Source organism: Diceros bicornis, chromosome 22 (assembly GCF_020826845.1).
Source record: "Diceros bicornis minor isolate mBicDic1 chromosome 22, mDicBic1.mat.cur, whole genome shotgun sequence".
Classification (NCBI taxonomy): domain Eukaryota; kingdom Metazoa; phylum Chordata; class Mammalia; order Perissodactyla; family Rhinocerotidae; genus Diceros; species Diceros bicornis.
In genome coordinates this window covers 2,197,531-2,224,519 of record NC_080761.1, presented here as the reverse complement: position 1 = coordinate 2,224,519, position 26,989 = coordinate 2,197,531, and the positions used below count along the sequence as shown (strand labels likewise).

The 26,989-nt window shown below is 38.1% G+C and overlaps 1 long non-coding RNA gene across 2 annotated transcripts in view; it reads left to right on the top strand.

The window, feature by feature from the left end:
• Nucleotides 1–22,614, top strand: part of LOC131419893 (uncharacterized) — a 29,827-nt gene extending 7,213 nt beyond the window's left edge. The window contains exons 2-3 of one of the 2 annotated variants that reach the window (XR_009223369.1): nt 21,377–21,652; nt 22,588–22,614. This is a non-coding gene — a long non-coding RNA (uncharacterized LOC131419893). Of the gene's footprint in view, nt 1–21,376; nt 21,653–22,222; nt 22,513–22,587 lie in introns of those variants that run through there. The other variant, XR_009223368.1, reaches the window with a different exon arrangement.
• The last annotated feature ends 4,375 nt before the right edge of the window (nt 22,615–26,989 follow it).

Genomic DNA, 26,989 nt, shown 5'->3' with positions numbered 1-26,989 from the left:
ATTCAGCACTTTGTAACAGATGTGGCTATTCACAATTAATAAATATCATAATGTGGAGAGACCCAACTTTCAACTGCCTGATATTATCAATTCTTACACAAAGCTAGAGTTTTAAAGATCAAATTTCATTCTAGTTACCTTTCAACTAGTCCATTGATCAGAAAGATGCTGAGTTTTAGGAAAATACTTCAAAACACAAATTTTATATGTAATTTCAGAAGCAAAAAATGAGTTAAAAACTGGGGGGTAACCAGTTTTCCTACAATATATTAATCTTTAACATGGGAGCAAACATTTTTAGAGAATATAATTGAAATTTGCCTATTTGTATATTGTAGAATGTTAAAGGATTTACAGTTTTAATAGTATTTCAAATACCAGAGAATAAAAAACAGAATTGTTTCAGTTTTGTGAAATAGTTTTTTAGACATAGTAGATTTTCACAGCATATTACTTGAAAATAAAATAATCAGTTAGTGATGTTTAATCAATGTGGTTTTATTTTAAACTTGCTCATTCCATAGGAGCATCAATAAAAGCCCTCCAGGAGTGGCTGACGCTCTTTCCCTCCACATGAGCACCAGCTGTGTTTGCTTTAAGCATCAGACTCTCGGGCAACACCATAGCCCTCAACTCCGTTTAGTTGAGAAAAGGCTTTATGAGTCGTGTGTTTTTTCTAGGGGTATGGAGCTCCCAGACTTATTAACTACAGGGAGAGAGTAAGAGTCAGAACACATTCAATAAACTCCAGTGTGCTCAGGTGAGAGGATAGGTGCCTGAACTCACATCTGAAGAAGAACTTAGAGGATGCTTTCTGACTCTGCTTCGTGCCTTTGACTAAGTAATCCTGGACATCGCCGTTACGGCCACAGAATAACACAAGCAGCCTTGATGGACCAGAAATCCTCCTTTGTCCATCATTTGTACAGAGCAAACTGGCTTAAGATCTCTCGTTTCCTGCTGCAGTGGTAATTTACAGAGATACAGAACTGCCATCTAGTGACTAAGAAGAAAACAGCAAGGTGCTTTACATGGAAAATGAAATTGTAAGTTTTTTAAAAAAGAACAGTGCAACACTAAAGTTGGTAAAGTTGACACAATGTGACACATGAAAGTTATAGTAAAACTGAAAAATGTGTAGGTGAAGTAATCAGTTGTTCTCTCTGCCTCTAAAACATGTCTTGACATCTGACTCATAAATAGTTTAAATATAATAGAATAACTTTGGAAATAAACTTCTCATCTCATCTCATCCAATGATGCTGGCAGGAACTGGTATTAAACAGCCAGATGGTGAGTACCCATGTTGAAGCACCATTTTTATCACAGTAGAGAGAATAGAGGCATAAACCCAACAGACTGATGTTCAGATCTTCCCTCTTGCCCTTGATCAATTTTGTAAACATGGTCTTATTTTGTTTGTGAGGAAGATCAGCCCTGTGCTAACATCTGCCAATCCTCATCTTTTTTTGCTGAGGAAGACTGGCCCTGGGGTAACATCCATGCCCATCTTCCTCCACTTTATACAGGACGCCACCACAGCATGCCTTGCCAAGCCGTGCATCAGGCATGCGCCCAGGATCCGAACCAGTGAACCCCGGGCCGGCGCAGCGGACCGCGCACACTTAACCGCTTGCACCACCGAGCAGGCCCCTAAACATGGTTTTCTTTATCAATTAAATATGAATTATAATAGTTACTTTAAAGGATTACTGTTAGAATTGCATGAGGTAATACAGTAAAGGAACCGGTGTAGAGTGATAGTTAATTCTCCTGCCCTGTCTCTCTTCTATGAAACATACACAAATCATCTAAGAAGAGAACTCGTCTATACAATAAACATATGACAAAGAGTCAATGGCTCCAGAAGTAAGGGCCATCATTGTTGAGGGCTTAACCTCAACTGCTTCCAAATACTGTTAACTCTTAATTAATTTTATGTCTTCCAGACACTTCACTGGCTAGAAGGAAAGAAGGTGTGAAATTTAAATTGATGTATTTCACCCTTGAATGTCCAAGCTGTAACATCAGGTGTTTTAAATCACCTAATTCATCAGGTTTTCTGCTTATTATTATATATTTTACCATGGTTCACAGCCCGAGAAAAACAGAAAATCATTATAATTTTGCACACATGAATATATATCTTGACTATTACAGCTGGAATCTTAATGTATAGAGCAATGTTGTACATGTTTTGTCCTTGTTGATAGTACAGAATACTTTTGTCCAGGTTTTCTTTCGCATTATCATATATACTGAAGAACTCAGTAACATATGCCCTGGAGATAAGGATTTAGAAAAATCTAACATACTATCCTAGCCATGCCTCAAAAAAAAAAAAAAAAAAAGCTATGAAAATAATGAGAGAATATTTTGAAGGCGTTATTTTTCTTAATTATTTCCAACTTTATGTCCATTTACCTGTTTTTAATCATTCTGCATCCTATTCGTTATTGGCTAATCATCTCAAGGTAATTAAATAACCCTCAGCTGAGTCCACCATGCCTCTTCAAGTGCCCCAGCCTGATGTTGGTTTCAGCTCTGACAAAAAGTAGCTGGGAAAACCTGTTTTGTGGCACTATTCTTAAGGATATCTTTACTCTTACAATAATAGCTATATTTTTGAAAGGCACCAGTGGATTATAAAATCAAGTACTCGACCAATGTCGTATCCTCATTTTCCCTCCAGGAGGAGCACAACTTTCCTGTGTAATGCAGGTCTGCGGCTTTATTTTTTCCTTTCAAGATGTTTTATTACTTGTAAAACATGTCGATGTAAATAATCCATAATCAATCTATAAATCAAAATTGGGGCGAGTTTATTAGGAACTAACTTTTGAGGACCATGGCCCTGGGCCTTCCTTCCCTAAGGAAGGAATGGCACCAAAGAAGTGGAGTGTACAGAGTGGTTATATACTGTGAAAGAGCATGTATCACATGAGATTGCAATGTTCCTTTTACAATAACCACAAGATCGCCCTGCCAGGTTGCCCTGCCAGAATAGCTATTGATGGACACAGTGAGGAGCAGGTCCACTGTCTCGATGGGCATGGCTGGTGTCAAGTCTGTTGTCTAGAGCTGGGCTGTCACAGGATGACTGCAGCAGTCAAATCCCAGCCTAGGGAGAAATGCTTATCCTTAAGGAAATGCCAAGGAGGGGGAAATTGCATCCTCATCTTAAGGTCATTTACTCTTCTCTTTGGGACATGGCAAAGCAGATACACAATGCAGGCGACAGGCCCTTCTGGAAAAACAAACCCAGGCCGAATTAGTTTTACCCCAAACGGCTTCCTCATATGCTCCAATATATCCTATTGCTTGCCATTTATTTATCATTTTCCCCTTTTTGATCTATAATATTTTGATAGAAAGCATTGATGATCAAAATATTGTCCGTCAGCCCCAGGGTGGTTGCTGCCTGTCCTGGGTCCCTCATGTCCCTCGGTGCCAGGCTTTTATCTCATTTATTTGCCCACTTGTCCCCGTTGGGGGGATTTAATTGAATATAGTGGACAAGCAAAGAGGTATACATATATTAATAGAGGAAGCATTTCATGGGTTTTGGATTTATTTTAGGTTGTTGCACAAACATTGTGTATGTGCTTTTTATCACTACTTGTATTTACGCTACGCACAATTATAGAACAAGTACAGTAACAATGATAATAATTTAACATCTTTGAAAAGATTATTTTAAAATGAGTTCTTAGGCGTAGTCCTTATCAAAAAGAGAAGTTTGTCCAAGGTTATAGGATCAATCGACCACCTCAGCTTTCATTACTCCAGCTTACATGACAGTCTCACAGCACTGAGTAAAGAAAACAGCAATTAGTTTAAGGATTATGGCTAGTACAAGAATTCCATGAAGTAATAGAAATAGGAATTGCAATGCAGATGGGAAAAGGGAACCAATACCAGAAGGGAAACAACCAAACAACTCAAGACTGAGCGCAGGATTGCTTCAGGCATTCACCTGCTTTTTCATGGGCTTTAGCAGAGATGACACATTGGAAGACTCGTCAGGTATGAAAACACAGCATTCAGTTTGAATGATTGTACATGTACCACCTTGGGATGTAGTTAAAATATCTAAGGCCATTCTATTTCGAAAGACAGTCTTTTTATTAAAGACATTTTAGTATTTAATAAGGCAATTCCTGCTTGACTGTCACTAAGGGCTTCTGTATGTGATGTGACATCCTTTAGTCCTAAAAAAGGAACAAATATAGCTAGCTGCTCGGTGGTCATACCAGGGGAACACTGAATGAGTCCGTCTGGCCTTAAGCAGAGGAAGGTTGGCAGCATTTGTCACTGTGAATCCTTCCCTGCATTTAAGGGAAGATCGGGTGTAGTGTTTTAGCCATCAGGCCAGTAGTCAAGGCCTGAGATTTGTTCTATACAACCATTAAGTTATATTAGGAGCCACCCGATAAATGCCTGGACATTAAGACCAGTCTGTTTCAAATCAAGCACCTTCCTTAAGTATGATAGTACTCTGAAAATCTTAACTGTAACAATTATAAAATAAGTATACAGTTTAAGCATAACAAAGGTTTAAATGAGTGGATTTAAGGTTGGGAATACAGGCCTGGTCCGGAGTCTTGGGACAGCTGTCTACAAGTGATGTTGTCTTCTTCTCATCCTGGTTTGGAGATAGTCGTATTGGCCAGTTGAAGTCAGGTTTCACAAATAGGAACTGTAACGCGCTCAGATGCAAAAGCCTCTTTTTAAAACAAGAAATGTGACTCCATGAGTCTATGTCTTTTGATTCTGCAGCGCACTGTGGGATATCAAGATTTGGCCACCCTGAAATCTATCTCTTTACCTTGGTTGTTTTCTCTAGGGACATTTGACCTCCCCCACTAACTGCCTAAAGAATCTGACATGGTGGCTTCTTCCTGGAACAGATCTATCATGATGGCTGTAAAGATAACGTAGGGTAAATGTTACAATAGGAAAGGCACCAACAAACCCCTCTTATCAGAAGTTCTGTCTCTCTGGCCACATTCTCTGGATGACCCTGTGAAGAGTTGCCAGACAATCATTTGCATTTATAAGGGGAATCTCCATTTGTAAAGGTATCTCCCTCTCTGTTTGGAGAAGAGAGGGGCATGAGCTCATTTCTAGTGACTTATCAATGTGGAAGGTGAGGCCTTGAGCTACATAATAAACCTTACTCTTGTTTACTGTGCTTTAGTGAAAATCTCCTGTAACTGACTCCCCCCACCCCCAAAATCCTCCTTTGTCATTGGCTGAAAATGATATTTAAGACGAGAATTTCTGCTATTGTGTTGAGAAATGCAGTGTCCCTGCTTTCTCCCATGTATACATGTTATTAAACTTGGTATTATTTTCTCCTGCTAACCTGTCTTGTTGATTATTTGGCCAGCCAGAAGAACCTTAAGGGAAAGGGCAGAGGGAGATTCATTCTCTTTCCCCTACAGTTTTGGCGTAGTCAGCAGGATCCACACTGGCTGGCAAGTTGCCTTCTCTGGCTGGAAGACCTGCCTTCTCCCTGGACTACTGCAGATGGTGAGATACGGGAACGCCTGAAGAAAGCCAGCAAAAGGTAAGGCTTCTTACCATGTCAGCCTCCCGGAATCTCTATCTGCAGAGTCCGGCGGAAGGAAATGGTGAGAATTTTTTCTCTTTCTAAATTTAGATTGGCAAGAGAAAATATTTGGGAAACTAGTTTCTTGGGCTTTTAGTGACTCTTGGTTTAAACTTGGTAGAGTACTCTTGGTTTTGATCTTGATCCCTTTTCCTCCCAGAGGTAGTCTCTGTTTTTCTCTTTTGTCTGTGTCTTTTGTCATAAGAAGGAAATACCATAGGGTAGGACGCAGGCATAGGCCCTATAAGCCTGCTGTCTGGGCCGGCCCCACAGACTGGTAAGTTTGCGGGTCTCACCAGACCGGCGTCTACAAACTTTGCTGTGGGTTAATATGCACGTGAAGTGAAGGTCATTGCCAAGGGCATCTTGGAAGCCAAAAAGGCCGCAAATTTGATGGGCGTGGGTTGAGCATTTAAGAGCCATTGGGGCGCTCGCCACTTTCAGAAGACTCCCATGTCAGGATATGTTGGGTCACGGAACGGGGTAGATGACACAGGTCCCCCACCAACTGCAAGAAAATGTCCGTGCAACGATCAGGTACTCTGTAAAGCACACAGTCCCCAACCCCGTGGCACCTCCCCCTCTAGGTATTATTCTGGCTCCAAGAGACCTAAGGCGTGGCTAAAGCTGTCATTGTGCACATAAGAAAAAAAAAAAACCGGATGAGGTTTTTCCTTCTGTCTTGTTCTGTGTCCTGAGAACTTGGCTTTGTGACCAGTGAGAATATTCTCCTTGGTCTCCACCATACGGAAGGTGTATTTACCAGAGTGCACCTTGGTGGCCAGTCGAGTAGACTGGGGTTCCGAACTGTCTCTTTGTCTGGCTGTGCCAAGCTCTCAGGGGATTTTGTCATAAAAGGCCCAGTCCATAAGGGCTTTTGTCGTCTTTACCTTCGTTGCTTGTTAGTGCTGGAAAAATCCCATTCCAGTATCGCCTGCCCGGTGTCACAGATTAGCGGGTCTGTGACTGGAGGCGTCCCACACTATTGTGGGAGACCAGAGACACCGTTTTCACTACACCATCCTTACCGCCTGTGCAACGAAGGTCTTTACCTTCTCTGAATATCTTTGGGAGTGAATTCTGTGGATCATGGGGGCTACATCATTTGCGCCCTCACCAGGGACGCCTCTTGTGTCCATGGTAGATTTATTCTAAGTATGGAAAGTTACCTCCAGGTCTTTCTTTAAAAAGGCTTATTGGTTCGAGTCACTATTGGAATAAATATACAAATGAAGATCCTACTCATCAATGGCCAGACGACGGATCCTTTAAATTGGGAAAACTTCTAAATTGGGGGAAAAAAATTTTTTTGAGCGCTCTCACATAATTGTTTAATTGGTACCTAAGAAAAAAGGCCAAAAAAAAAGAACGGAAAAATTTGACTAGACTTAAGACCTTGACTCAGGTTACAATTAAATTGAGAACATGTAAAAGTGTAAGTGTTGATAAAATTATAAAGGTTGAAATGTTTGAGCTAATTTTATATTAAGAGGTTACATCAACTTTGCCTGAGTATGTTTTAAAATGTCTGACTGAGAATGCTTCCCTTGTCCAAAATTAAAAGACCAAGACCTATTGATAAAAGTCTTAATAATAACTATGTTTAAAGGTATAAGAGGTGATGAAATTGACATAAAATTTTGTAAAAAGAAAACTGATGTTATTTCTATTACAGTACTGGTTCACAAAAATAGTAATTTAAATGATGGCTAATTTTATCTGAAGTCTTATAAAGTGTTGTAGCCAATCTAAATAATTATTGAGAATAAGTAACTAAATAGTTGTGAAAAAGATAAATGTTAGATAAACTTTAAACAATAATTGTGTGTTATGGTGGTTACAGCTTCCAAACTCTTTTTGGTGACTTAAAACTTTAGAGTTTTGCTAAATTTTATAATAAAAATTAAGTTGAGTATCTAGATTGTTTCCAAATAAGATAACATATTAGACATTGATTGCTAAATGTACATTTGTCTACTTTTGACTTTTCGTGACAGGAAAACTAAAAGGTGTTTTGGGTCCATTGGTAAACATGCGTTTTATTAAAAGATTGTACTATAAAGTAACATATTTCTAAAAGTTATAAATTGTTTATAAATTTTCCAAGCCACAAGATACTAATGTAAAAAAAAGTTTATAATTGTTTACTTAGTATTTACTTAGAAATTAAGGTTTCTAAAGGTTAAAATTTCTAATTAATATATGTGATTAAAGCTACTAAATATTAAAAAAAATATGTCTGTGTACAAGAAAAATAAGATGTATAAAGAAAGAACAAAGAATAAAAATATTTTGTTTGTTTAAGAAAAATAAATTTGTCCTCAAGTACTAGAAAGAAAAAAAAAGACATGGGACAAATTCTGAATGTAAAAAAAAAGTTATAAAAGGTTTGTGGAAGAGGAATTCTGGAAAAGGAGTTTTTGCATGGTCAAGTTGGTTAAGATTGAAATGAATTTAATTAAGTAAATGAGTTTTAATAGCAGAAGTAAGCTGGTGCAAAATTGAAATTTCTCGTAAAAAGATAATTTGCTTAAACTTGATAAAGAGGTTATACAAAATTTTTCTTTCCCTTTGAGTAAGTCTACCTAAAAGACAAAAAAAAAAAACAACTGTTAAAATAATTTCTTACGTTCAAAAGACTGAGGTCTCTCTATTAAGGCTTTTTAGACAGTTAATGCTCTGTTTCCTTTATTGTTTATAATTTTGACAAGCTCCCCAAAATTCATATCTTAAATAAAGTATTTATTTTTACTTTTTTTCTTTGAGAATTTTCAAAGAGCCCTGAAAGTTCTCAAAGAAATTTGCTCTCTTCCTATAAGGAGAAAGATACTAAACTTATTAGGCTTATTCAGTATGTTAAATGACATAGAAAACATTGTCAGACAAGTGATGATAAGTCTGCTTAGGTGCTATTATGTGGGCAAATGTTATTGATATAGGCATTTTAAAATTGTATAACATTACTAAAATTCTTATCTGTCTTGGTTATCAGTCATAATTCTGGTTATTATTATTTTAAAGTGTTGTATGTCACAAAATTAACCAAATTTCTTTGTCAATTGCCATTTTGAGGTCTTGTTTACAGACTTATTTCTTTGCTCTAATGCTTTTACAAAATATGTTTCAACTTCAGAAAAATTCATAAAAAAGACTCTGACATTTACACTAGAACACAGTGACAAACTTTCTGACATACTTTCTGATCATAAAACTGAACTTGGTAAAAAACAACTACAAAAATCTGATAGAGAGACTGATAACTTCATGAAGCTGCTAACAAAAAGATTGGGATCAATAATAGATTACACAGGACTGAATGAACTGATAAAGATGATTATAATTTTTATGATTGTTCATTTAAAGTATTGCTAAATTTTTAATGTTTTGTTTTTTCAGATTTAAGAAAAACTTTTTCTCTTTTCTCCTGAGCTAGCTATGACATAACAATTTGGTAAATGATACTTTTGTAAACAAAATTAAAATATTTACCTTTTTCTCTCTACCTGATCCCTCCAAGATTTAAAAACTCTTAATAAGTAAATATTGTTTTCATGGCAATATAGTTATTTACGTAAGTTCAATAAGAATCTGTTCTCCTTATAACAAGACACAATTAAAAACACTGGTTATATTACCAAGGCTGTGACTAGAACATCATATTTGCGATATAACCATACAGCTTTTGAGAAATAAAGATTGGACTTTATAGAATAAAGCCACGTAGAACTATTGGCCTGGTACCTTATGTACCAAACAACACTTACCAAGATAAATAAAAAATGTCACTTATCTGACAGGTACAAGGAACCTCGAAATATTTTGAGAGAACCTCAGAAGAGAGAAATTCACCTAAATCTATAGATATTACAGGCGAAGTCTGATGACAAAATCCTTGGCCTTGTTTTCCTGGCCTCGAGAGGCCTTTAAAGTTCAATCTAAGATTCCTTATAAAAAGTTCCAACAAAGCAGATTTAAAAGAGCCTATGTGATCAATTGCTATTCTTGCTGTACTTATATAAATAATTGGGCCAACTCTATTGGAACTAGACTTATTTTACAAACTAGTTAGTTTTAATTTGGCTATCTTTGATAAAAATGAAGGTAATTTTAGAAAAAAAAATTATGTTTCAGTAAAAACTATAATATACATTTGCGGATATTAGACCCTAGTTTTGTTAATTGTCTTTTGAGGTTTTTGTTTTATATCTGTTGACGAGACTAGATGCTGATTTCTTCTAGTCTCGTAAAATATCTGGCTACAGACGTACAAACTAACGTTTTTGATTTTTTCCATCATTTTCATTTAAAATCACTAAAAACTGAACCTGCCCTTTTTCATGAAGGCTTACAAACTGAAGCTGATGGACTTGATACAAACTTAAGAGATTACTTGATAACATCATCAGAGACATTTTAAACTGCAAAAGATGCTTTGACGCTGACATCTAAAATTCTTCTTCACTGGCTGTCCTCTAAACTCAAAAACTACTTTACAACTTGCTCTAACCATTAACCTTGTCTTTCTTTCGTTTACACAGAAATGCTTCTTATTAAATACTTGATTGCTTGCTTCCACAATATAGGTTTAACCTTGAGAGCCCACCTACATCACCACCTTCTAAAATGAACTTAATTGAACTGATCTATTATCAAGACTAAAAAATGTGTTCAGTGAGATAAAACAATCTACCAACTCAGCTTCTGGACTATAAAACTTCTTTAAGTTTCAAAAAGATTGTGAAACTTATAGTTTCAAAGGCGGGACTGTGGGAGATCAAGATTTGGCCACCCTGAAATCTCTTTACCTTGGTTGTTTTCTCTAGAGACATTTGACCTCCCCCACTAACTGCCTAAAAAATTTGACATGGTGGCTCCTTCCTGCAACAGATCTATCATGATGGCTGTAAAGATAATGTTACAATAGGAAAGGCACCAAAAAGCCCCTCTTGTCAGAAGTTCTGTCTCTCTGGCCACATTCTCTGGATGACCCTGCGAAGAGTTGCCAGACAATCATTTACATTTATAAGGGGAATCTCCATTTATAAAGGTATCTCCCTCTCTGTTTGGAAAAGAGAGGGGGATGAGCTCATTTCTAGTGACTTATCAATGTGGAAGGTGAGGCCTTGAGCTACATAATAAACCTTACTCTTGTTTACTGTGCTTTAGTGATAATCTCCTGTAACTGACTCCCCCCGCCCCCAAAATCCTCCTTTGTCATTGGCTAAAAATGATATTTAAGACGAGAATTTCTGCTATTGTGTTGAAAAACGCAGTGTCCCTGCTTTCTCCCACATATACATGTTATTAAACTTGATATTATTTTCTCCTATTAACCTGTCTTGTTGATTATTTGGCCAGCCAGAAGAACCTTAAGGGAAAAGACAGAGGGAGATTCACTCTCTTCCCCCTACAGCACGAACTGATTAAAAGTACCTGGTATGTTCCTTTCCAATAGGGCTGTAGAGTCTTTTATTTGATGACTCTTCTGATAAATAAATTTTCTAGGTTATCATCCTTAAGGTCTGGGAGGGCTCTGTAAAAAGAATCAGCTACCAACTTCTCATATATATATATTTTTAAGTGTCTCAATGAGAACTTGGCAGTAATTAAGATATTTTCTTTACGTGAAGTTGATTCATACATTTCTTTATCTAATTGCATAGGCTGTCCAGGTGTTATCTCAAAAGGAGACAGGCGATGTTTAGCAAAGGGCGTAGATCTAAGATTGAGGAGCAATAGTGGAAGAGCTTTCAGCCATGAGATGAAATGTTCCTGAAAGCTTTGCCAATTGAGTTTTGATTGTGCCGTTAGTTCTTTCCACCAATCGTGAGGATTGAGAATGTTAAGCGCAGTGGAAATACTGTATCATTGGCCCAATATTAAAATAGACTAATTATTTGTCCAGTGAAATGAGTTCCCTGGTCACTATGTAACTCAGCAGGAATTCCCCAAACAGGAATTATTCTCTCTAATAGTAATTTACCTACTATTAGAGCCATTGCTCTTCTGCAAGGAAAGGCCTCAACCCAATGTGAGAACAGGCAGTCATTACAAGATATATTTATCCTTGAGATGGTGGCATTTGGACACAGTCCGATTGCTATACCACAAAGGGTCCCTTAGTAAAGGCAAAGTGGCCTTGTGATTCATGTAGTAGTGTCCCTAGATGATATTTTGGGCATATAACACAATCAGTATAGCTTTATGAGCCACTGTGGGAGAAGGTTTTTAAAAGCATTGCTCTTCCCACAAAATTATCTTTTCAGGTGCCCATGGGTTAATTGGTGTATATGCTGGAGCAGTGGCAATTGTGCTCCAATAGGGACTATGGGTTTTTTTACTGGGTGCAAACCACATCTGTGAGGGGGTGTCAAAAACTTCCCCTTTTGACTCCTATATCTGTTTCTCTTCTTTGGTGGAGATTTCTTTCAAGCCTGTGGAAAGTCTTTTATTGGGTTAGCAGAGTTAATAGGAATTAGCAGGTGTGGGAGGTCAAGATTTGGCCACCCTGAAATATATCTCTTTACCTCGATTGTTTTCTCTGACGGAAATTTGACCTCCCCTACTAACTGCCTAAAGAATTTGACATAGTAACTCTTTCCCGTAACAGATCATCTATCTGATGGCTGTAATATAATGTAAAATAGATGTTACAATAGGAAAGACACCAACAAGCCCATCTTATCAGAAGTTCTGTCTCTCTGGCCACATTGTCTGGATAGCTTTGTGAGGAGTTGCCAGACAAACATTTACATTTATAAGGGAAATCTCCATTTGTAAAGGTATCTCTCTCTCTGTATTGGGAAGAGGGGGTATGACCTCATTTCTAGAAACTTATCAAAGTGGAAAGTGAGGCCTTAAATCTGCATAATAACCTCACTCTTGTTTACAGAGCTTTAGTGGCAATCTCCTGTAACTGACACCCCCCACCCCCAACATTCTCCTCTGTCTTTACATAAAGACGGTATTTAAGATGAGAATTTCTGCTATTGTGTTGAGAAACGCAGTGTCCCTGGTTTCTCCCATGTATACATGTTATTATAGTTGGTATTATTTTCTCCTGCTAACCTGTCTTGTTTTTTATTTGGCCAGCCATAGGAACCTTAAGGGAAAGGGCAGCGGGGGATTCTCCCTCTTCCCCCACACAGACATTCTCGAGGCTGGACAGCATATCCAGCTTAGTAATATCTTGTTTATCACTTAAGTAAGACCCATCTGTAAACCAAATCAAATAGAATGCAGTCGTGGTCCTTCCTCTTGTAATGTTGGAAGCAAGATAGCAGGGTTAAAATAGTGAGTAATATTTACCTACGCAGTATAACCTAAGAAGTTTTATCATTTACTTGACAATGCTGCCCGTGCAATTTAGCATACTTAACAAGCCTAGTTAGTTTAGTATCTCCCTCTTTATAGGAAGAGATAAAATTTTCTTGAGAATTGCCAGGGCCCTTTGAAAATTCTCAAAGAAAAAGGTTATTAGACAGACTTTATTTAGGATATGAATTTTGGGAAGATTGTCAAAAATATAGAAGGGTTTTAAACACTTGGTCAGACAAGATCAAGGAGTTGTTGCTCTTGTCGCAGGGAAATCATGCTTGGTTAACAAACAGCAGTTAAACAGTCAAAAAGACCTTAATAGAGAGACCTCAGTCTTTTGAACATAGGAAATTACCTTAACAAAACAGATCTCTGTTATTTAGATAAACTTAACTCAAAGGTGAAGAAAAATCTTTTTAATTAATAACCTCTATTGAGAGTAGATTAAGAGTAGAATAGGGCCAGCCCCGTGGTTTAGCGGTTGAGTGAGCACGCTCCACTGCTGGCGGCCCTGGTTCGGATCCCAGGCGTGCACCGACGCACTGCTTCTCCAGCCATGCTGAGGCCACATCCCACATACAGCAACTAGAAGGATGTGCAACTATGATGTACAAGTATCTACTGGGGCTTTGGGGGAAGATAAAAACGAGTAGAATAAAATTATCCTTTTAAAAGGAAGAAGACCAAATTTGAATTTTGTACCAGCTTACTTTTGATATTAAAAATCATTTACTTAATTGGATTTAGTTTAATCTTAGCCAACTTGACCATGTATAAAACTCCTCAGGTTTTCTCTTCAACAAACCTTCTATAACTTTTTGTTTACATTCAGAATTTGTGCCGTGCGCTCCTTTTTTTCCTTCTAGTACTTTTCAGGGCAAATTTATCTTTCCTAACCAGACAAAAATATTTCCATTTTTCATATCTTCTTAATGAAAACACACATCTTACTCTCCTTGAATACAAACATAGTTTTCTTAATTTTTTAGTAGCTTAATCACATCTTAGAAATTTTTAACCCTTAGAAACCTTAATTTTTAAGTAAAAACTAAGTAAGCAATTATAAAATTTCTTTTACCATAGCATTTCGTGGCTTGACAAATTTATGTGGACACTTTTTATAATTTTGGGAAACATTACTTTATAATACAATGTTTTAAATAAAACACAAGACATGTTTACCAATAGACCCAAAACACCTTTTAGTTTTTCTGTAAAAAGCCAAAAGTAGATAAACCTATATTTAGCAATCAATGTCTAATATTTTATCTTATTTGGAAATGATCTAGATACTCAATGAATTTTTTTTTTTCTGAGGAAGATCAGCCCTGAGTTAACATCCATGCTAATCCTCCTCTTTTTGCTGAGGAAGACTGGCCCTGGGCTAACATTTGTGCCCATCTTCCTCCACTTTATATGGGACACTGCCACAACATGGCCTGACAAGTGGTGCATTGCCGCGCACCCAGGATCCGAACCCGAGTCACCAGCAGCAGAGCGCGCGCACTTAACAGCCAAGCCACGGGGCCCGACCCTCAATAATTATTTAGATTGCCTAGAAGACTTTATGAGACATTAGATAATATTAACCATCATTTACTATTTTTGAGACCAGTTTTGTAATAGAAATAACATCAATTTATTTGACGAATAAAGGCTGCATATCTGCTTTATATCCAATGCTGAAAACTAACAAGCTGAAATAAGCTTTTATTTACCAAAGATTATTTCATATCACGTTAACTGGAAAAACAACTTTTGTAGGTGCTTACTTCAAGTTAATTGAATAGACCTCTTGATTTTGACCATACCCTCCGGAGGTAAAATATCATGCACATATAACATACATGTAGAGACACACACATAAAGAACAGACAAATGCAACAAAGATTTTATAGCCACTGTTTTAGAAAATTTATTAGTTTCTATCTGCAGAAAGCTTCTTAACCATTTTTTTTTTCTTTCAGTCTTAGGCCCCCTGCTGTCTTAGCACTTGGGCAAGTCTCCTGGGTTCAGAGGCCAGGCCACCCAGCCGGGAACGGTCCAGCAAACTCAATTTCCCACTTTTCTTTTCTTTTATTTTGCTACAAAGTCTGAACAATTTCTAGGGACTGTGTAGTGGGTCAGGAGTGTACTACTTGTGAGTGTTACTCGCTAAAGAAAGGTCGTAATCACTCTCTTACATGCCTCGGTTTCTCCCACCCGCAGTCTAGGTACTGCCGTGGGGGTTTGGAGCACGGGTGACGAACCCTCCTGTGCACGTTCCCGGACAAACCTGTGATTAATTAACATGAATGATAGTGGAGTTCCCTATAGGAAGGACCGTTACACGTCGTGGTGTTCGCCTCTGACACCCCCGATGAGATTCTCAGTTGCCTGAGAATGCCCGAAAGGCCGGGAGGAGCAATGTCCCTTTTCTTCAGAGCTGAACAGATTCAGTCTCTCATTTCTCTATCAAGCAGTTTTGATCATACTTTATAAACATAATTCTTCCCAATTTTAAGCCATATTAATAAGTCACCCTGCCCCATTCACTCCAAAAGTTCCCCCTAGGCTCCCCAGGCCTATGAAATTCCCTTTACATTTCTCTTTCCTAGGAATTCCTCCCTAGGTTCCTCTGACCTAGAGAATGTACCAGTACCCCCTTAAGACACCTAGCCTTAAGCCTTGAAAACAGCTCGAATAAACTCTGGACCGTCGACTTAAAATAAAGAGGTCTAGGTTTCAGGAAAACTCACTGGGGTCACCTGAAGAATGCAGTGATCTGGAGGGCACAGTGGGCCCCTATTGGTACCCAATGCTAGTTCGGTGTAGATTCCAAGTGGTCTCTGGTGGGTTTCTCTGAAATCCTGCCATGACTACACCAAGAAATGTCTATGTAAATAATCTGTAACCAATGTATAAATCAAAATTGGGATGAATTTATTATGAGTCAACTTTTGAGGACCATGGCCCTGGGCCTTCCTTCCATTAGGAAGGAAGGGCACTGAAGAAGTGGGATGTACAGAGTGGTTATATATCATCAAAGAGCATGTATCACATAGGATTGTACTGTCCCTTTTACAATAGCCACAAGATCACCCTGCCAGGTTGCCCTGCCAGAATACCTATTGATGAACACAGCAGGGAGCAGGTCTGCTGTCTCGATGGGCATGGCTGGTGTCAGGTCTGTTGTCTGGAGCTGGTGGTCACAGGATGAGTGAAGCAGTAAAATCCCAGCCTAGGGAGAAATGCTTATCCTTAAGGCAATGCCAATGAGGAGGAAGCTGCATCCTTATCTTAAGGGCATTTACTCTTCTCTTGGAGACATGGCAAAGCAGATACACAATGCAGGCGACAGACCCTTTTGGAAAAACAAACTCAGGCCGAATTAGATTTACCCCAAATGGCTTCCTCATATGCTCCAACATATCCTATTGCTTGCCATTTATTTATCAAGCTCAGGGCATGTCTTTCAAACAGAAATCATCGATAATAGCATGAAGTAGTCACTTACCAACAGATGTCACTGTGGCAACAGAAAATTAACAAGTGGCCATCAAATATAACCATTTTCCCAAATATTGTATTTCATTGAGTTAATCAAAAAGGAATTCTTCTTTCTTATACTCACAAATCTCAACTCTGAACTGAACACTAGAGGTAGCCAATTTTGAATAAAGACATTTAACATCAAAGCCAGCCAATAGATCTTGTTAAAGCAAATCCAAACTTGGGAACACTTTGTTTTCAGTCACATGCAAATCCTCTCAAACTCAAGATAGGGTCCCGGCTTTGTGCAGATGGAGAAAAGCTTCTCTTCCTCTTTTTCTATTCAGATAGTGCAGGGAAGAGCCCAAGAGGTCTCTTGGTGGAACATGAACAGTTCTTTACATTAGAAACGCAGGCAGTGTTTCCTAGCTTCTTTTCTATAGGCCGAGCGAGACCTGCTGACCTGCGCAGAGGAGCAAAATTCTGGTCTCCAACAGTAAATAAGACTGTGTGCAGTTTATCACACCAATGAACTACAAAGATGTATCAAGAAATATTTTGAACACCCACACCTAAGCTCTTAGTTTCCCTCTGTCTAATTCCATGGCTGCCTGATCTGAACTCATTCTCCATCCCCATCCCTTTCGTGATAGTTTTTATCTCCTTGAATCACCATGTTATAACATCTAAGAGAAATTTATCCAAACACTTTCTTCAAAATAGCTAGCTGAAGTATAAGAGTTGTAGAGGGTCAAGATTTTAAGATGAACATGATGTACAGAGTAACTGTACTACAAAATAAAAAGAAAATGAATGAGAACAATAAGAGAAGGAAGAAAAAATTGATAAGGAATATATAAGGAATATAATAGAGAGTAAAACTAAGAAAGAGAGAAAAAAGAAGAAAGAAGGTGTAGGAAAGAGAAAGAGTTAGGAGAAGCATGAGAAATGGCAAAAAGGGGCACGAGCAGAGGGAAGACACCATGTTCAGAGCGAATGACAAGTCAACTGGCTTCCGAGCAGGGCTCAGGTCTAGAGTCACTGGGCTGCATTTGAGAACTCCACTCAGTTCTAACATCCACGGAATGACCACGCCTCATCCAAACTCTGACGACACTGATTATTAGCGCTGTCCTTTCCCGGGGCCTGCTGGAGCTTTGGGAACTGCCTCTGTCAGCAGCTCTGGGACTGACAGTCCCCATTAAATATTCATCAACTAGGATTGTGGTTTTTGTTTTGAATTACTTTTTTTTAATTTTATTTATTTATATTTTTCCCCCAAAGCCCCAGTATATAGTTGTATGTCATAGCTGCACATCCTTCTAGTTGCTGTATGTGGGATGCGGCCTCAGCATGGCCGGAGAAGCTTTGTGTCTGTTCGCGCCTGGGATCTGAACCAGGGCCACCAGCAACGGAGCGCGTGCACCTAACTGCTAAGCCACGGGGTCAGCCCACGATGGTTATTTTGAAAGAGTAACCCAGAAAGAGATCTCTCAAGGGTACATTTAATCCTGCCAACTCCTTCACTCACCCATCTGAAGAATTAAGACACTAAACTTTTTTTTTTTTTAATTACTGTGAAGAAATTTAGGAGAAAATTTTTCTGGCTAAATTTTAAATGTTCCATCTTCTTTGAAGTTACCTCACAAAATTCTGAGCATAATCTAAAATTCTGGGCTCCCTACAGTTCCAAACATGTTTCAGAAATGATCTCTTTATCCTCACAACGTAAGCCTATGCCTTATAAAACAAAATAAACTTGGATGAGTTTTATCTTGTAGAGAGAAGGCAGCAAGAAAAAGAGTAGGATGTGCCTTTCTACTATGAAGGAAAATAAATAAAATCATCAAAATATACAAAATATGCCTCTAAAACTGAATGAAGCAGTCTCTAAACAGTTTTACATTTTAAGTAAAGATGCACCTATATAAAATTATACATCAGTTTGTCTGAAATCTAGTCAACTTGATAGAAGAAGAACTCATTAAGTTTCATTTAAATAGCATGACTTATGATTAGCTGCATAATAAATGGCAGATATTTTTATTCTGGTATACCATGTCCTTCCACCAATGAACGTGGGTTTAACCTGTAATTTTCCTAAAAGGGTCCAACCGGATGTTCTGCTTATTTGATTATTTAATAGTATGGATCTGCTCCTCATTGCCAACGAAGGATGTCTACACACAGGCTTTAGCTTGCATATGTAATGGGAAATGCAGACTGAGTTTACAAAAAGAAAAATTGAAAATGGAGCATTGTCTTGAGGAGACGTGGTCAATCTGTTCAAGAACATTTTCTCCTTTGGTCAAGTGAGAAGCTGAGAGAGAATGCTGTCGGCTTCTTCCTTGGCCCCTTATAGAATTCTGCATTACCTCAATTGAACGTGTCCTAAAATGTTTGAACTAAACTTGGAAATGAGTTGATGATACTGTATTTGCATCATGTCACACAGAATCTCTTTCATTAGGCACCATTCAAAACACTTTTTGGGACATTAGAGGCCAGAAAGGTTCACTTCTCTGAGAGACTGTTGCTTTTAATCTCATGGACATGAGATAATAGAGAATTGTTCCCATTTCCCTTTCTACTTTAAACCTGAGGGATACATTTCCAACTACCTTTAAAAACTGCGGGTCCTTCCGAAACACATTTCAGTGCGCTGGCTTACTTCAGCTTCATCTCATTGTTCCAGCCTAAATTCCTTTCAGTTTGATCTATTTTCCTTTCTAATCCTTTTGTATACCTAGATATTTAAAAGCTGCTCAAATCTATATTGGAGAAAAGTTGGGTTACAGTTCTTTCAGACAGCATGTAAACCCAATTTTTAGGGTTTCTACACAAAAAGTTTCTGCCATGTTTCTACCAGTTCTTCTTCTATATTTTTTCCTCCAAGATTTCCTGTGACAAAATTGCCTTTCTAAAAGCCAATCCTCTGTTCTTTCTCTTGGACAGTCACATTTTCATAGAAAAATAAAGGATTGGATTTTCCAAAGATGCAACAAGAATGATCAAGTCCTGATCCACACCTAGATATGCTGTTCCTGTTCTCCAAGAATTTTAAAACTAAAGTTAATTATCTCTTTCATTTTATCTAAATCTATTGAGTAACCTTGGCACTGAGCCCCTAAACTGGTCCACAGCCTGCTTCAGCAGACACAAAACTCTCTCTCAAATGCTTGCATTCATGTGCTTAGTAGGTATTTTATTTATTTTTATCTTATTCCACAAAAGAGCATCATTTATTCATTCAAATACTTAAGTATACACTATGTGCCAAAAGGTCTTGAAATGTTGGCAGTCTGCAAGGAAGACAGATATGTATGAACAGATAAATTACAATACAGAAATAATTTGAATGAAAGAGGTATGAATAAACTGCCGTGGGACTCCAGGAAAAGAACCACCATGGGGGGTGGACATGGTTTGTACCATCTAAGTAAAGGAAAATGAAGATAGAGAACATAAAGAGAAAACAAGATAAATGGAAACGTGTTTTTCTTATTAATGTTTCTGCCACCAACTTTTGGAGCACACTGCTTGCTGATGTCCTTTCTAGCCAATCTTATCCTTCAGCAGGCTTCTACAGACTTCAAAAATTCGATTGTACCAAGCTGGGCTCCTCTGTGGAGACAATGCCAAATATGTAGAGAGTCAGGAGGGGATCAGAAGATTCACAGGAATCTGCAGGCCTTCTGCAGCTCACTGGTGGGGAGGGGCACCAAGGCTTCACCTTGGCCTCTGTCTCCAAGTTCACATAAAGGATGGTCCGTACCTTCCTCCACGTTCGAAGGTGGAGATAAATATCTTTCACAGACGGGATTATAGAAAAACTAAAGTGAGAGCCATGAAAGAGGCAGAGGACGTAGCACCATGAATCTGAAGTAACTGGACATGTGAATTAGTAACCAATATAACGAAGAGCTTAGGACAAAAAAAAGAAGGCAAAAAACAAGTTCTCAATTTTCTAAGATGGAAATGCACGTCTTTCTTCTTCTTCAAAAAAAGTCATTGAACGCTTTCCTTTAAAATAAAATTGAAAGGGGTCACATGTTGCAAATAACGGTTTTAACCATGATGTCACTACACAATAATGTGTAGCAATCAGTTGTTACGTGCACTGCAAATAGTTCATTGCTTAATAATTATGTTATCAAAGTTTGCTATTGATATATATATTTTAGTAAATAGTAGACTGTGTGCAAAGTTGTCACTATATTATTGACAGTGTCACTCTTACAAGTGAAAACATGACTAGGAGGGAAAAGATGGTGTGACCTCAGATTGCTAGAGTCACAGCAAGAAAAGTGAAGAAAGTGCCATCAGGTCATTTGGACAAAAGGATGCTATATGGCTGTTGGGTTTATAACAGATCAACTGGAGAAAAACAAGTCATTACATTAAATTACTCTCTACTTACCTCCATCACCCTCTCCAAGGACACATATTTTAAAATGACACAATATATTACATGAAAAATTGCTTGCTCTGTCATTTTGAAAACTACATCAAATAATGAAGAAGAAACTAGGTTACAAACATCCTGTTATCAATTCCAACTACCATCTTTTACCAAACTAAAACTCTATCACTAATTAACATGCAATCTAGAGCTCCTCTAGTATACAAAATCAATAACTTAAAATGTTTCATAACTTTTTTTAAATTGTCCTAAAATTTTAGAGAATGATATAAATATATCTCTTGGAAAAGTTGAGAAAGATAAAGACACTAGGAAAGGAAATGATGAAAATATTACCATAATCAATGATGTAAAACACAAGATATGAACAACTGTTAAGAAGAATTCTCTATGAAAATGATCAATTCTACTATCTCCACACCTGGCTATTTCCTATCAGTAATTTGATGCATAAACAAATAGAATAGTGTATTTAATGGGATCAATTCTTTTAGTTGTGTGCTTTTCCTTTTAAAACTTCATATGCTTTTATGTGCTTGCTTTATTTTCAGGTGGTGTCACATTAGAACACCCTCATCTCTGAAGATCTTTGCATTAAGGAACTCTACCTTTGCCCTTGATCAACTGAACTCAGAGTTATGATAAACTCAGAGACCTACATGGAACAATGTTTTCTACGTCTTATCTCCCATGAGTTGTTCATGTCAGGGAGTATAGTCCACCAAGTAAACACTAAGCAGTGTCTCAAAAGCATCGGATACTAAAAGGAGGACATGCAGGGCTGGGTGTGGACCGCCATTCAGTGCCTTAGTGCAAAGAAGAAAGAGGTAAATGTATCCCTCTAGAGACTGGGATAAGAACAGGAGGTTAAAAGCACGAGGCTCCCTTTGTAGGTCTTTAAGCAGGGACGTGGAATAAAACTGTTGACACTGTGGATCATTGTTGGTTTTACAGGGAACTCATGAGGAAGATAAGGACATGAAATAATGATAATTATAATAACGACAGCAAACACTTCTACTGAACCAGGCACTGCACTCTGAATGTTAATTCTGTGCTTGAACATACATTAACTCCCATAACCCTCAAAATATCCTGACGCAGTCAGTGTTGTGCTTCTCATCATTTCATAGATGAAGAGACTGGGTACAGTGGCTGGAAAACTCAGCCAGGTTACAAAGCTGATACATGGCAGAGCCCAAGCTCAGTGCTCTTCTGTGATGCTCTTGGGCTACAACTCCAAGTGAAGTCTCTAACGACTATCTTTCTCTCTATAATCCAATGGGGGAAACATCAAAATTCTTAACTCTAACACCCATGCTACCATTTAGGAAAAGTTAGTGAGAAAGAGATTTATGAATAGTAACAATGCCCTTCTATTTACTCTTCACTTATAGATCAGACATCAATATTCCTGATCAGTCCACCAAGAAGAAACTGGGACTTTATTGTGCCAAAAAGAAGAAAAAACAAGGAATAAAACAACCAAATTCTTTTAAACATCATTACACGAATGTGATTCTTAATTCCGTATGACAAATATAAAGTGCTTTCCTGGTTTGGGACTCAATATAAAGCCGATGTTAATCTCATGCTACCTTCCCAGCCAATAACACAAAATATTTTAAGACAACAAAAGGCAGAAAGACAAAAAACAACCCAACAGAAAAATAAATATTACATCTGAACGCTGTACACTTTTTTAAAGATTACCTAAAAGTTAGATTTAGTAAAATTTGTATCTCTATCTTGCCTTTCCCAGTTATCTCTGAAGGTAAAGAAAAGGACTAAGAGAGGCACAACGAAGCCAGTTAGGGAAGCGAGTCAGCGGGAAGAGGTGAGGTGGCCGCCCCTCTGCAGACGACAGACAGAAATCTCCCCTGCGAGCCGTCTCAGGCCTCACAACATGTGGAGGTTTGACCTCGGGCAGTGGCTACAGCTGGACGCCAGCAGCAGTGCTTCTCAGACTTCAGTCTACACGATAATAACTGGACAAGTCCAGTGTCCCTTCCCCGGAATTCTAACTCAGCAGCTTTGAAGTTGGGACATGAGAATTTTCCATTTAACAAGCCTACCAGTGATTTTCCTTGAGTTATTTGCAGATTATGACCAAAGGCACACCTTGAAGAGAAGCACAAACTCACTACCCAGTATGCACTGCACAGACACTTTGTGTCACACACTCTCAGAACATTCCCTGCTCCAGGGCTCCCACCTGCTTCAGCATCTTTGGGTCTGTGTTCTTCATCAGGAGGTTCCGAGGGTGGCAAAGCAGACAGGACTCACCTGGGAAACTGCCCTTCTGTGTAATTCAGTGAGTGCGTGGGCTGCCTGCAGCCCAGGTATAAAGTGGGTCTTGCTATATTTAAAAATAAATTTCTTTTCAATTTTATTGAGGTCATATGGCTTATAACTGTGTAAATTTCAGGTGTACATTACCATATTTCAGTTCTGTATAGACTGGATCATGTTCACCGCCAATAGTCTTGTTTTCATCTGTCACCATACATATGTGCCCCTTTACAGCTTTCCCTCTTTCCCTCTGGTAACCACAATCTGTACTCCTTATCTATGTGTTTGTTTATTTATTTTCCCAATATGAGGGAAATCAATCAGTATGTTTCTTTGTCTATATGACTTGTTTCACTTAGTATAATACAGTCAATGTCCATCCATACTGTCACAAATGGCATGATGTTGTCTTCTTTATGGCTGAGTAGTATTCCATGGTATATATGTATATATATCACATCTTTATTCATTCATCCATTGATAAGTACTTGAGTTGCTTTCCAGTGTTGGCTATTGTGAATAATGCTGTGAAGAACATAGGGACACATACATTTTTTTGAATTACTGACTTCATATTCCTTGGATAAATATCCAGAGGTAGAATAGCTGGATCTTATGGTATTTTTATTTTTAATTTTTTGAGTAATCTCCATCCTTTTTTCCATAGTGGCTGCAGCAGTTTGCGTTCCCACCAGCAATGTATGAGGGTTCCCTTTTCTCCACATCCTCTCCAACACTTAATATTTTTTGTCTTTTTAATAATAGCCATTCTGATGGGTGTGAGGTGATATTTCATTGTAGTTTTGATTTGCATTGCCCTAATAATTAGTGACGTTGAACATCTTTCATGTGCCTTTTGGCCATCTGTATACCTTCTTTGAAAAAATGTCTTTTCATAACCTCTGCTCATGTTTTGATCAGGTCGTTCATTTTTTTTGTTGTGGAGTTGTTTGTGTTCTTTATATATTATGGAAATTAACCCCTTGTCAGATATATGATTTGCAAATACATTCTCCTAGTGGGTAGGTTGTCTTTTCATCTTGTTGACAGTTTCCTTTGCTGTGCAGAAACTTTTTAGGCTGATGTAGTCCCACTTCGTTATTTTTTCATTTGTTTCCCTTGCCTAACAAGAGACAGAGACAGACATTATATAATGATAAAGGGGACATTCCACCAAGAAGACATAATACATTAATATACATGCACCTAACACAGGAGCAACAAACTATGTAAAGCAACTATTAACAGACTTAAAGGGAGAAATTGACAGCAACACAATAATAGTAGGGGACTTCAACACCCCACCCACATCAATGGATTGATCATCCACACAGAAAGTCAACAAGGTAACAGTGGCCTTAAAAGAAACATCAGACCAGATGGTCCTAATAGATATATAGAGAACATTTCATCCCAAAACAGCAGAATACACATTCTTCCCAAGTTCACATGGAACATTCTCAAAGATAGACATATGTTGGGAAACAAAGCAAGCCTCAATAATTCTAAGAAGACTGAAATCAGATCACGCATTTTTCTGACCACAATTGTATGAAACTAGAAATCAACTACAAGAAAAAATTGGAAAAGTCACAAATATTTGGACAGTAAACAACATGCTACTGAACAACTATTGGATCAATGAATAAATCAAAGGAGAAATCAAAATATACCTAGAGACAAATGAAAATGAAAAATAATACATGAAAACTTATGGGATGCAGCAAAAGTAGTACTAAGAGTGAAATTTATAGCAATAGAAGCCTAACTCAAGGAACGAGAAAAAGCCCAAATAAACAATCTAACACTGTACCTAAAAGAACTAGAAAAAGAAGAATAAACAAAGCCTAAAGTCAGTAGAAGGACAGAAATAAAAATCAGAGCAGAAATAGATGAAAGAGAGGCTAGAAAAAGAATAGAAACGTTCAATCAAAGTAAGAGCAGTTTCTTTGAGAAGATAAGTCTCTTCCTTTTGAGGTAGAGATGGCATGTGGGCAGAGATTATAAGATCAGAAAATCCAGACGCTCAGTGAGAGAACTCCCTGAACTTTAAGCATCTTTTAAGCAATTTTTTAGAATCTTTAATACATTCAAATATGCTGTCCCTTTAACATCTGTTTGAATACATGTGGCAAAGTCAAAGGACAGGCTGTACTAGGCACCAGAGGATGATAATACCTTCCCTGCCTTCAACAACAAAAGGTCCAGGAAACTGACTTATCTTAGGTCCAAGTTGGGAACTGTTTGGGAGAAATATAGTGAAAAAGTAAATAAACCAGACAAGAATAAAAGAATTGGACAGAGATCTGCTAGCAAAGAAAACTTTTCTCAGCTACAGACAAATAGAATCTGGACAGAATGAGAAGGCTCATAACTACACCTGGCACCAGGGAGTAAAGTGGAAATCTCACAAAGGAGGCCACTTTGAGGCCTATAAACACCTTGCAAAACTACTCATTAGTATTTCAGAACAACAACATGTTTAGGATGTATGTGTTCAATATATGCATGTCCTGGGTTCTCCCTATGATATTTTCCTTACTTATATGTATATTTCGCTAAACCTTTGTTGATTATAAAGCAAAGCAAAGAGAATAAGAGTGTGGCAGAGGTAAAGAGCAAATTAAAAACAAAAAACATACTGTAGTTATCATGTTGAGACTATAAAGTAAACTGAATTGACTGATGGACAGGAGATGTTTTTTCTGTAATTTTTTTAACAAATTAAGAGATTCATAATATATTCTTCAGCATTGGCGGTAATATACAACGCATAGATGAGTTAGTTCAAGCTTTACCTTCAGGGACAGTCATTGACCCTTATAGAGAATTCAGATTCCAGGGGTCAGCTAGTCTTATATCAGAAAGTGTCACAATTCAGAGCTGGCTGTGCGTTTCAGCTATTCACGTCCCTTTAAGCTAGTCATATCATGATAAGCACCACAGGCTTTGCTACTTAGCTTACTGAATATCAGAAATAGCTTTTCATTGGTGAAATGAGTGGTTCGTTTAATTAGCACGAATTTGGAAATAAGCTCTCATTGGTGAAACTGAAAGAATTCTGTATATGTGGATTGGCGAAAATATCAGAGAATATCCTCATACTTAGAGGAAGAAGGTAAGACTCGGGCAAGAGAGGATGTCAGGCGTGATGTCCTGACAGTGCTGCACCAGCTGCTGGTTTAGGAAAATGTCTCCCTGCCTGTTGCCAGCCATTAGGCACAGGATCCTGCCTCCTTCATATCTGTATCATGTGAACCTTTCATGGAAGTTGTAGCCGGGCATCTATCAGGGTAGCAAACTGCACATCCCCTGATGAATGCACTCTTGCTTAGAGCGCTTCCTCATCCTAATACAATGATTCCACTCAGTCTTGGACATCGCTGGCTCCATACAAAACAAGCGGCACCAACAGCCAAAGGGATAAATGGTTTCACTTAGGATTCCACGTTCACCCCAATACAATGTATGCTATAAGCACTCTATACAACCCCATGTAAACTATATATATACGGAAAGTTCAGTTGGTCCTCCAGGCTTTCAGCCACACCCCGGGACTCTCACACATTACAATGCTGTGATGTAATCTCAAAACCTCTCCTTCACCGCATGGCTCCAGTAGCAGAAAATAAGGAAAACACAATTTCTTTCATGGCTTTTTAGTGTCTACAGATGCCATCCCTTCAACCAGACTATCATTTATATTTTTCTACATGCCTCTCGTCCACCCCCGAAATTCGTCTCTCCCTGTTTCTTGAGTCAAACTCCACTTCTCTAGAAGGCCCTCCCTGGTCCTCCCCTCACAGAGTCTCATCAATCACTAAAGTCTGGTTGATGGCCCAGCTCACCTGGACCCCTCTGGAATCAGCACA